This window comes from Oncorhynchus gorbuscha, linkage group LG04, assembly GCF_021184085.1.
Source record: "Oncorhynchus gorbuscha isolate QuinsamMale2020 ecotype Even-year linkage group LG04, OgorEven_v1.0, whole genome shotgun sequence".
Lineage (NCBI taxonomy): Eukaryota > Metazoa > Chordata > Actinopteri > Salmoniformes > Salmonidae > Oncorhynchus > Oncorhynchus gorbuscha.
Window position 1 is genome coordinate 85,296,436 of NC_060176.1, and position 12,750 is coordinate 85,309,185.

A 12,750-nucleotide genomic window follows, 5' to 3' on the forward strand; every position below is an offset into this window, starting at 1 on the left:
CTAGGCTACCCTGCTGCCTCTACACTCTAACCACTAGGCTACCCTGCCACCTCTACACTCTAACCACTAGGCTACCCTGCCACCTCTACACTCTAACCACTAGGCTACCCTGCCACCTCTACACTCTAACCACTAGGCTACCCTGACACCTCTACACTCTAACCACTAGGCTACCCTGCCTCCTCTACACTCTAACCACTAGGCTACCCTGCCACCTCTACACTCTAACCACTAGGCTACCCTGCCACCTCTACACTCTAACCACTAGGCTACCCTGCCACCTCTACACTCTAACCACTAGGCTACGCTGCTGCCTCTACACTCTAACCACTAGGCTACCCTGTCACCTCTACACTCTAACCACTAGGCTACCCTGTCACCTCTACACTCTAACCACTAGGCTACCCTGCCACCTCTACACTCTAACCACTAGGCTACCCTGCCACCTCTACACTCTAACCACTAGGCTACCCTGCCACCTCTACACTCTAACCACTAGGCTACCCTGTCACCTCTACACTCTAACCACTAGACTACCCTGCCTCCTCTACACTCTAACCACTAGGCTACCCTGCCACCTCTACACTCTAACCACTAGGCTACCCTGCCGCCTCTACACTCTAACCACTAGGCTACCCTGCCACCTCTACACTCTAACCACTAGGCTACCCTGCCACCTCTACACTCTAACCACTAGGCTACCCTGCCGCCTCTACACTCTAACCACTAGGCTACCTGCTGCCTCTACACTCTAACCACTAGGCTACCCTGCCACCTCTACACTCTAACCACTAGACTACCCTGCCACCTCTACACTCTAACCACTAGGCTACCCTGCCACCTCTACACTCTAACCACTAGGCTACCCTGCCACCTCTACACTCTAACCACTAGGCTACGCTGCCACCTCTACACTCTAACCACTAGACTACCCTGCCACCTCTACACTCTAACCACTAGGCTACGCTGCCACCTCTACACTCTAACCACTAGGCTACCCTGCCACCTCTACACTCTAACCACTAGACTACCCTGCCACCTCTACACTCTAACCACTAGGCTACCCTGTCACCTCTACACTCTAACCACTAGGCTACCCTGCCTCCTCTACACTCTAACCACTAGGCTACGCTGCCACCTCTACACTCTAACCACTAGGCTACCCTGCCACCTCTACACTCTAACCACTAGACTACCCTGCCACCTCTACACTCTAACCACTAGGCTACGCTGCCACCTCTACACTCTAACCACTAGGCTACCCTGCCACCTCTACACTCTAACTCTACCACTAGGCTACCCTGCCACCTCTACACTCTAACCACTAGGCTACCCTGCCACCTCTACACTCTAACCACTAGGCTACGCTGCCACCTCTACACTCTAACCACTAGACTACCCTGCCACCTCTACACTCTAACCACTAGGCTACCCTGCCACCTCTACACTCTAACCACTAGGCTACCCTGCCACCTCTACACTCTAACCACTAGACTACCCTGCCTCCTCTACACTCTAACCACTAGACTACCCTGCCACCTCTACACTCTAACCACTAGGCTACCCTGCCACCTCTACACTCTAACCACTAGGCTACCCTGCCACCTCTACACTCTAACCACTAGGCTACCCTGCCACCTCTACACTCTAACCACTAGGCTACCCTGCCTCCTCTACACTCTAACCACTAGGCTACCCTGCCTCCTCTACACTCTAACCACTAGGCTACCCTGCCACCTCTACACTCTAACCACTAGGCTACCCTGCCACCTCTACACTCTAACCACTAGACTACCCTGCCTCCTCTACACTCTAACCACTAGACTACCCTGCCACCTCTACACTCTAACCACTAGGCTACCCTGCCACCTCTACACTCTAACCACTAGGCTACCCTGCCTCCTCTACACTCTAACCACTAGGCCTACTGCCACCTCTACACTCTAACCACTAGGCTACCCTGCCTCCTCTACACTCTAACCACTAGGCTACCCTGCCACCTCTACACTCTAACCACTAGGCTACCCTGCCTCCTCTACACTCTAACCACTAGGCTACCCTGCCACCTCTACACTCTAACCACTAGGCTACGCTGCCACCTCTACACTCTAACCACTAGGCTACCCTGCCACCTCTACACTCTAACCACTAGGCTACCCTGCCACCTCTACACTCTAACCACTAGACTACCCTGCCACCTCTACACTCTAACCACTAGACTACCCTGCCTCCTCTACACTCTAACCACTAGACTACCCTGCCACCTCTACACTCTAACCACTAGGCTACCCTGCCACCTCTACACTCTAACCACTAGGCTACCCTGCCACCTCTACACTCTAACCACTAGACTACCCTGCCACCTCTACACTCTAACCACTAGGCTACGCTGCCACCTCTACACTCTAACCACTAGACTACCCTGCCACCTCTACACTCTAACCACTAGGCTACCCTGCCACCTCTACACTCTAACCACTAGGCTACCCTGCCACCTCTACACTCTAACCACTAGGCTACCCTGCCACCTCTACACTCTAACCACTAGGCTACCCTGCCACCTCTACACTCTAACCACTAGACTACCCTGCCACCTCTACACTCTAACCACTAGACTACCCTGCCTCCTCTACACTCTAACCACTAGACTACCCTGCCACCTCTACACTCTAACCACTAGACTACCCTGCCACCTCTACACTCTAACCACTAGACTACCCTGCCACCTCTACACTCTAACCACTAGACTACCCTGCCACCTCTACAGTCTAACCACTAGACTACCCTGCCACCTCTACACTCTAACCACTAGACTACCCTGCCACCTCTACACTCTAACCACTAGGCTACGCTGCCACCTCTACACTCTAACCACTAGACTACCCTGCCACCTCTACACTCTAACCACTAGGCTACCCTGCCACCTCTACACTCTAACCACTAGGCTACCCTGCCACCTCTACACTCTAACCACTAGACTACCCTGCCTCCTCTACACTCTAACCACTAGACTACCCTGCCACCTCTACACTCTAACCACTAGGCTACCCTGCCACCTCTACACTCTAACCACTAGGCTACGCTGCCACCTCTACACTCTAACCACTAGGCTACCCTGCCACCTCTACACTCTAACCACTAGGCTACCCTGCCTCCTCTACACTCTAACCACTAGGCTACCCTGCCTCCTCTACACTCTAACCACTAGGCTACCCTGCCACCTCTACACTCTAACCACTAGGCTACCCTGCCACCTCTACACTCTAACCACTAGACTACCCTGCCTCCTCTACACTCTAACCACTAGACTACCCTGCCACCTCTACACTCTAACCACTAGGCTACCCTGCCACCTCTACACTCTAACCACTAGGCTACCCTGCCTCCTCTACACTCTAACCACTAGGCCTACTGCCACCTCTACACTCTAACCACTAGGCTACCCTGCCTCCTCTACACTCTAACCACTAGGCTACCCTGCCACCTCTACACTCTAACCACTAGGCTACCCTGCCTCCTCTACACTCTAACCACTAGGCTACCCTGCCACCTCTACACTCTAACCACTAGGCTACGCTGCCACCTCTACACTCTAACCACTAGGCTACCCTGCCACCTCTACACTCTAACCACTAGGCTACCCTGCCACCTCTACACTCTAACCACTAGACTACCCTGCCACCTCTACACTCTAACCACTAGACTACCCTGCCTCCTCTACACTCTAACCACTAGACTACCCTGCCACCTCTACACTCTAACCACTAGGCTACCCTGCCACCTCTACACTCTAACCACTAGGCTACGCTGCCACCTCTACACTCTAACCACTAGACTACCCTGCCACCTCTACACTCTAACCACTAGGCTACGCTGCCACCTCTACACTCTAACCACTAGACTACCCTGCCACCTCTACACTCTAACCACTAGGCTACGCTGCCACCTCTACACTCTAACCACTAGGCTACCCTGCCACCTCTACACTCTAACCACTAGACTACCCTGCCTCCTCTACACTCTAACCACTAGACTACCCTGCCACCTCTACACTCTAACCACTAGGCTACCCTGCCACCTCTACACTCTAACCACTAGGCTACGCTGCCACCTCTACACTCTAACCACTAGGCTACCCTGCCACCTCTACACTCTAACCACTAGGCTACCCTGCCTCCTCTACACTCTAACCACTAGGCTACCCTGCCTCCTCTACACTCTAACCACTAGGCTACCCTGCCACCTCTACACTCTAACCACTAGGCTACCCTGCCACCTCTACACTCTAACCACTAGACTACCCTGCCTCCTCTACACTCTAACCACTAGACTACCCTGCCACCTCTACACTCTAACCACTAGGCTACCCTGCCACCTCTACACTCTAACCACTAGGCTACCCTGCCTCCTCTACACTCTAACCACTAGGCCTACTGCCACCTCTACACTCTAACCACTAGGCTACCCTGCCTCCTCTACACTCTAACCACTAGGCTACCCTGCCACCTCTACACTCTAACCACTAGGCTACCCTGCCTCCTCTACACTCTAACCACTAGGCTACTGCCACCTCTACACTCTAACCACTAGGCTACCCTGCCTCCTCTACACTCTAACCACTAGGCTACCCTGCCACCTCTACACTCTAACCACTAGGCTACCCTGCCTCCTCTACACTCTAACCACTAGGCTACCCTGCCACCTCTACACTCTAACCACTAGGCTACCCTGCCACCTCTACACTCTAACCACTAGGCTACCCTGCCACCTCTACACTCTAACCACTAGGCTACCCTGCCACCTCTACACTCTAACCACTAGACTACCCTGCCACCTCTACACTCTAACCACTAGACTACCCTGCCACCTCTACACTCTAACCACTAGACTACCCTGCCACCTCTACACTCTAACCACTAGACTACCCTGCCACCTCTACACTCTAACCACTAGACTACCCTGCCACCTCTACACTCTAACCACTAGACTACCCTGCCACCTCTACACTCTAACCACTAGGCTACCCTGCCACCTCTACACTCTAACCACTAGACTACCCTGCCTCCTCTACACTCTAACCACTAGACTACCCTGCCACCTCTACACTCTAACCACTAGGCTACCCTGCCACCTCTACACTCTAACCACTAGGCTACGCTGCCACCTCTACACTCTAACCACTAGGCTACCCTGCCACCTCTACACTCTAACCACTAGGCTACCCTGCCTCCTCTACACTCTAACCACTAGACTACCCTGCCTCCTCTACACTCTAACCACTAGGCTACCCTGCCACCTCTACACTCTAACCACTAGGCTACCCTGCCACCTCTACACTCTAACCACTAGACTACCCTGCCTCCTCTACACTCTAACCACTAGACTACCCTGCCACCTCTACACTCTAACCACTAGGCTACCCTGCCACCTCTACACTCTAACCACTAGGCTACCCTGCCTCCTCTACACTCTAACCACTAGGCCTACTGCCACCTCTACACTCTAACCACTAGGCTACCCTGCCTCCTCTACACTCTAACCACTAGGCTACCCTGCCACCTCTACACTCTAACCACTAGGCTACCCTGCCTCCTCTACACTCTAACCACTAGGCTACCCTGCCACCTCTACACTCTAACCACTAGGCTACGCTGCCACCTCTACACTCTAACCACTAGGCTACCCTGCCACCTCTACACTCTAACCACTAGGCTACCCTGCCACCTCTACACTCTAACCACTAGACTACCCTGCCACCTCTACACTCTAACCACTAGACTACCCTGCCTCCTCTACACTCTAACCACTAGACTACCCTGCCACCTCTACACTCTAACCACTAGGCTACCCTGCCACCTCTACACTCTAACCACTAGGCTACGCTGCCACCTCTACACTCTAACCACTAGACTACCCTGCCACCTCTACACTCTAACCACTAGGCTACGCTGCCACCTCTACACTCTAACCACTAGACTACCCTGCCACCTCTACACTCTAACCACTAGGCTACCCTGCCACCTCTACACTCTAACCACTAGGCTACCCTGCCACCTCTACACTCTAACCACTAGACTACCCTGCCTCCTCTACACTCTAACCACTAGACTACCCTGCCACCTCTACACTCTAACCACTAGGCTACCCTGCCACCTCTACACTCTAACCACTAGGCTACCCTGCCACCTCTACACTCTAACCACTAGGCTACCCTGCCACCTCTACACTCTAACCACTAGGCTACCCTGCCTCCTCTACACTCTAACCACTAGGCTACCCTGCCTCCTCTACACTCTAACCACTAAGCTACCCTGCCACCTCTACACTCTAACCACTAGGCTACCCTGCCACCTCTACACTCTAACCACTAGACTACCCTGCCTCCTCTACACTCTAACCACTAGACTACCCTGCCACCTCTACACTCTAACCACTAGGCTACCCTGCCACCTCTACACTCTAACCACTAGGCTACCCTGCCACCTCTACACTCTAACCACTAGGCCTACCCTGCCACCTCTACACTCTAACCACTAGGCTACCCTGCCTCCTCTACACTCTAACCACTAGGCTACCCTGCCACCTCTACACTCTAACCACTAGACTACCCTGCCTCCTCTACACTCTAACCACTAGACTACCCTGCCACCTCTACACTCTAACCACTAGGCTACCCTGCCACCTCTACACTCTAACCACTAGGCTACCCTGCCACCTCTACACTCTAACCACTAGGCTACCCTGCCACCTCTACACTCTAACCACTAGACTACCCTGCCACCTCTACACTCTAACCACTAGACTACCCTGCCTCCTCTACACTCTAACCACTAGACTACCCTGCCACCTCTACACTCTAACCACTAGACTACCCTGCCACCTCTACACTCTAACCACTAGACTACCCTGCCACCTCTACACTCTAACCACTAGACTACCCTGCCACCTCTACACTCTAACCACTAGACTACCCTGCCACCTCTACACTCTAACCACTAGACTACCCTGCCACCTCTACACTCTAACCACTAGGCTACCCTGCCACCTCTACACTCTAACCACTAGGCTACGCTGCCACCTCTACACTCTAACCACTAGGCTACCCTGCCACCTCTACACTCTAACCACTAGGCTACCCTGCCTCCTCTACACTCTAACCACTAGGCTACCCTGCCTCCTCTACACTCTAACCACTAGGCTACCCTGCCACCTCTACACTCTAACCACTAGGCTACCCTGCCACCTCTACACTCTAACCACTAGACTACCCTGCCTCCTCTACACTCTAACCACTAGACTACCCTGCCACCTCTACACTCTAACCACTAGGCTACCCTGCCACCTCTACACTCTAACCACTAGGCTACCCTGCCTCCTCTACACTCTAACCACTAGGCCTACTGCCACCTCTACACTCTAACCACTAGGCTACCCTGCCTCCTCTACACTCTAACCACTAGGCTACCCTGCCACCTCTACACTCTAACCACTAGACTACCCTGCCACCTCTACACTCTAACCACTAGACTACCCTGCCACCTCTACACTCTAACCACTAGGCTACCTGCCACCTCTACACTCTAACCACTAGACTACCCTGCCACCTCTACACTCTAACCACTAGACTACCCTGCCACCTCTACACTCTAACCACTAGGCTACCCTGCCACCTCTACACTCTAACCACTAGGCTACCCTGCCACCTCTACACTCTAACCACTAGGCTACCCTGCCACCTCTACACTCTAACCACTAGACTACCCTGCCTCCTCTACACTCTCTAACCACTAGACTACCCTGCCACCTCTACACTCTAACCACTAGACTACCCTGCCACCTCTACACTCTAACCACTAGGCTACCCTGCCACCTCTACACTCTAACCACTAGACTACCCTGCCACCTCTACACTCTAACCACTAGGCTACCCTGCCTCCTCTACACTCTAACCACTAGACTACCCTGCCACCTCTACACTCTAACCACTAGGCTACCCTGCCACCTCTACACTCTAACCACTAGGCTACCCTGCCTCCTCTACACTCTAACCACTAGGCTACCCTGCCACCTCTACACTCTAACCACTAGGCTACCCTGCCACCTCTACACTCTAACCACTAGGCTACCCTGCCACCTCTACACTCTAACCACTAGACTACCCTGCCACCTCTACACTCTAACCACTAGGCTACCCTGCCTCCTCTACACTCTAACCACTAGGCTACCCTGCCACCTCTACACTCTAACCACTAGACTACCCTGCCACCTCTACACTCTAACCACTAGGCTACCCTGCCACCTGTACACTCTAACCACTAGACTACCCTGCCACCTCTACACTCTAACCACTAGGCTACCCTGCCACCTCTACACTCTAACCACTAGACTACCCTGCCACCTCTACACTCTAACCACTAGACTACCCTGCCACCTCTACACTCTAACCACTAGGCTACCTGCCTCCTCTACACTCTAACCACTAGACTACCCTGCCTCCTCTACACTCTAACCACTAGACTACCCTGCCACCTCTACACTCTAACCACTAGGCTACCCTGCCACCTCTACACTCTAACCACTAGACTACCCTGCCACCTCTACACTCTAACCACTAGGCTACCTGCCTCCTCTACACTCTAACCACTAGGCTACCCTGCCTCCTCTACACTCTAACCACTAGACTACCCTGCCTCCTCTACACTCTAACCACTAGGCTACCCTGCCTCCTCTACACTCTAACCACTAGGCTACCCTGCCTCCTCTACACTCTAACCACTAGACTACCCTGCCACCTCTACACTCTAACCACTAGACTACCCTGCCGCCTCTACACTCTAACCACTAGGCTACCCTGCCACCTCTACACTCTAACCACTAGACTACCCTGCCACCTCTACACTCTAACCACTAGACTACCCTGCCACCTCTACACTCTAACCACTAGGCTACCTACCTCCTCTACACTCTAACCACTAGACTACCCTGCCACCTCTACACTCTAACCACTAGGCTGCCCTGCCACCTCTACACTCTAACCACTAGACTACCCTGCCACCTCTACCCTCTAACCACTAGACTACCCTGCCACCTCTACACTCTAACCACTAGACTACCCTGCCACCTCTACCCTCTAACCACTAGACTACCCTGCCTCCTCTACACTCTAACCACTAGGCTACCCTGCCACCTCTACACTCTAACCACTAGGCTACCCTGCCACCTCTACACTCTAACCACTAGGCTACCCTGCCTCCTCTACACTCTAACCACTAGGCTACCCTGCCACCTCTACACTCTAACCACTAGGCTACCCTGCCTCCTCTACACTCTAACCACTAGGCTGCCGTATGTAATAAGACTTAAGATTTCCTGATGTAAGAAATAATACAGAAAAAAAATGAAATACTGCAAAGTTTCCTAGAACGCGAAGTGAGGTGGCCATCTCTATCAACACAGTCATACACATGATGTATAATCCGGTAATATGATTCTGGCCCACGATGGCAAAAATATATTCTAATGTGGCCCTCCATGGTAAATAATTACCCAGGCCCCTGGTGTAGACCAGTTTGGGTTTCTAATCTCTCCAAAAGAATGTGGTGATCGGTGGTGTCAAAAGTGGCACTTAGGTCTAGGAGCACGAAGACAGTTGCAGAGCCTCGGTCTGACGCCATTTAAAGGTCATTTACCACCTTCATAAGTGCCGTCTCGGTGCTATGATGGGGTCTAAAACCAGACTGAAGCATTTCTTATACATTGTTTGTCTTCAGGAAGGCAGTGAGTTGCTGCGCAACAGTTTTTCAAATTACATTGAGAGGGATGGGAGATTCGATATAGGCTGAAAAAACTTGAGTGTCTCTATTGATCCTAGGTCCTGGCAGTGTTGTGCAGACTCAGGACAACTGAGTTTTGGAGAAATATGCAGATTCAAAGAGGAGTCCGTAATTTGCTTTCTAATGATCATGATATTTTCATCTAAGAAGTTCATGAAATTATAACTGCCGAAGTGAAAGCCATCCTCTCTTGAGAAATGCTGCGTTTTAGTTAGCTTTGCGACAGTTTCAAAAATAACAGGACAAAACTAGATCCAGGGTATAACTGTGCCAATGAGTAGGTCTGGAGATATGTTGGACAAAACTAGGTCTGGAGATATGTTGGACAAAACCCACTGAGTTGATGATGGCTTCGAAAGCCTTTTGTGGGTCTGTGGACTTTTCCATGTGAATATTAGAGTCACCAAAAATGCAAATATTATCTGCCATGACTACAAGGTCCGATAGGAATTCAGGGAACTCAGTGAGGAACGCTGTATAGGGCCCAGGAGGGATCTAAAATTAAGTAGCCCTATTTTGAGATGTGAGGTAACACAATCTCTTTCAATAATGGCAGGAATGGAGGAGGTCTTTATTCCAGTGAGATTGCTAAGGCGAACACCGCCATGTTTAGTTTTGCCCAACATAGGTCGAGGCACAGACACGGTCACAATGGGGATTTCTGAGCTGAACTACACTGACTTTGCTAATAGCAGACTCCACTATGCTGACAGGCTGACTAACAGCCTGCTGCCTGGTCTGCATCCTATCTCATTGTGGAGCTAGAGGAGTTAGAGCCATGTCTATGTTGGTAGATAAGATGAGAGCACCAGGCTTGGTCCTGTTTGTAGGTGAGTTTCAGAAAGAGGGCCAATTATCTACAAATTATATTTTTACTGCTGTAGAGCTCATCACTCTCCCTACCTGGGAGGGGGCCAGAGACAATTACTCGATGCCGACACATCTTTCTAGCTAATTTACATGCTGAAGCTATGTTGCACTTGGTGATCTCTGACTGTTTTATCCTAACATCGTTGGTGCCGACGTGGATAACAATATCCCTATACTAGGTAGTTAAGCCTTCCCTTTGACGTGGACAGAGAGTGGTAGGTTGGTATATAACTATACTGAGACAAACCAGGTTTTGACAGCTCATCGCAAGCTTTTTCTTCGACCCAGGCCTAATCATATAAACCTGATTAAATTAACTTGTTTTGTTAAAGCAGGCTGAAGCAAAAACCTGCACAGCCATTAACTCGATTGGCCACCCCTGATTTATCCAATCTTAGGGGGATAGTATCGAGGAACATGGAGAACACTGAGAGAAAGGTTGGAGAAAAAAACAGCCACACAAAACATGTTTACCACAGAACATTTTAATAAATTTAGACATGGAAAAACTGACAAAAGGCATTTTGTATGAAAGAAATTAGCTTAACTAACAACAGGCAGTTTCTTTCCACTGTCGGACTTCTATGTTACACTAGTATCATCATAGACAATCTCTCTAATGACTGACAGATGTCAATGAGACAGATGCTCAACCAGATCAGCAGAAGCAACATTATAACATCTTTCTTAGGTCAATAAGTTCACCAGCTAACTGGTCTTTCTCAGGTCAATAAGTTCATCAGCTAACTGTCTTTCTCAGGTCAATAAGTTCACCAGCTAACTGTCTTTCTCAGGTCAATACGTTCGTCAGCTCACTGTCTTTCCCAAGTCAATAAGTTCACCAGCTAACTGTCTTTCTTAGGTCAATAAGTTCATCAGCTAACTGTCTTTCTCAGGTCAATAAGTTCATCAGCTAACTGTCTTTCCCAGTTCAATAAGTTCACCAGCTAACTGTCTTTCTCAGGTCAATATGTTCACCGGCTAACTGTCTTTCTCAAGTCAATAAGTTCACCAGCTAACTGTCTTTCTCAGGTCAATAAGTTCACCAGCTAACTGTCTTTCTCAGGTCAATAAGTTCATCAGCTAACTGTCTTTCTCAGGTCAATAAGTTCATCAGCTAACTGTCTTTCTCAGGTCAAGAAGATCATCAGCTAACTGTCTTTCTCAGGTCAATAAGTTCATCAGCGAACTGTCTTTCTCAGGTCAATAACTTCATCAGCTAACTGTCTTTCTCGGGTCAATAAGTTCATCAGCTAACTATCTTTCCAAGGACAATAACTTCACCAGCTAACTGTCTTTCTCAGGTCAATAAGTTTGTCAGCTTACTGTCTTTCTCAGGTCAATAAGTTAATCGGCTAACTGTCTTTCTCAGGTCAATAAGTTCATCAGCTAACTGTCTTTCTCAGGTCAATAAGTTAATCGGCTAACTGTCTTTCTCAGGTCAATAAGTTCATCGGCTAACTGTCTTTCTCAGGTCAATAAGTTCATCGGCAAACTGTGTTTCTCAGGTCAATAACTTCATCAGCTAACTGTCTTTCTCAGGTCAATAAGTTTGTCTGCTTACTGTCTTTCTCAGGTCAATAAGTTTATCGGCTAACTGTCTTTCTCAGGTCAATAAGTTTGTCAGCTTACTGTCTTTCTCAGGTCAATAAGTTCATCGGCTAACTGTCTTTCTCAGGTCAATAAGTTCATCAGCTAACTGTCTTTCTCAGGTCAATAAGTTCATCAGCTAACTCTCTTGCCCAGGTCAATAAGTTCACCAGCTAACTGTCTTTCTCAGGTCAATAAGTTCATCAGCTAACTGTCTTTCCAAGGACAATAAGTTCACCAGCTAACTGTCTTTCTCAGGCCAGTAAGTTCATCAGCTAACTGTCTTTCCCAGGTCAATAAGTTCACCAGCTAACTGTCTTTCTCGGGTCAATAAGTTCATCAGCTAACTATCTTTCCAAGGACAATAACTTCACCAGCTAACTGTCTTTCTCAGGTCAATAAGTTTGTCAGCTTACTGTCTTTCGCAGGTCAATAAGTTAATCGGCTAACTGTCTTT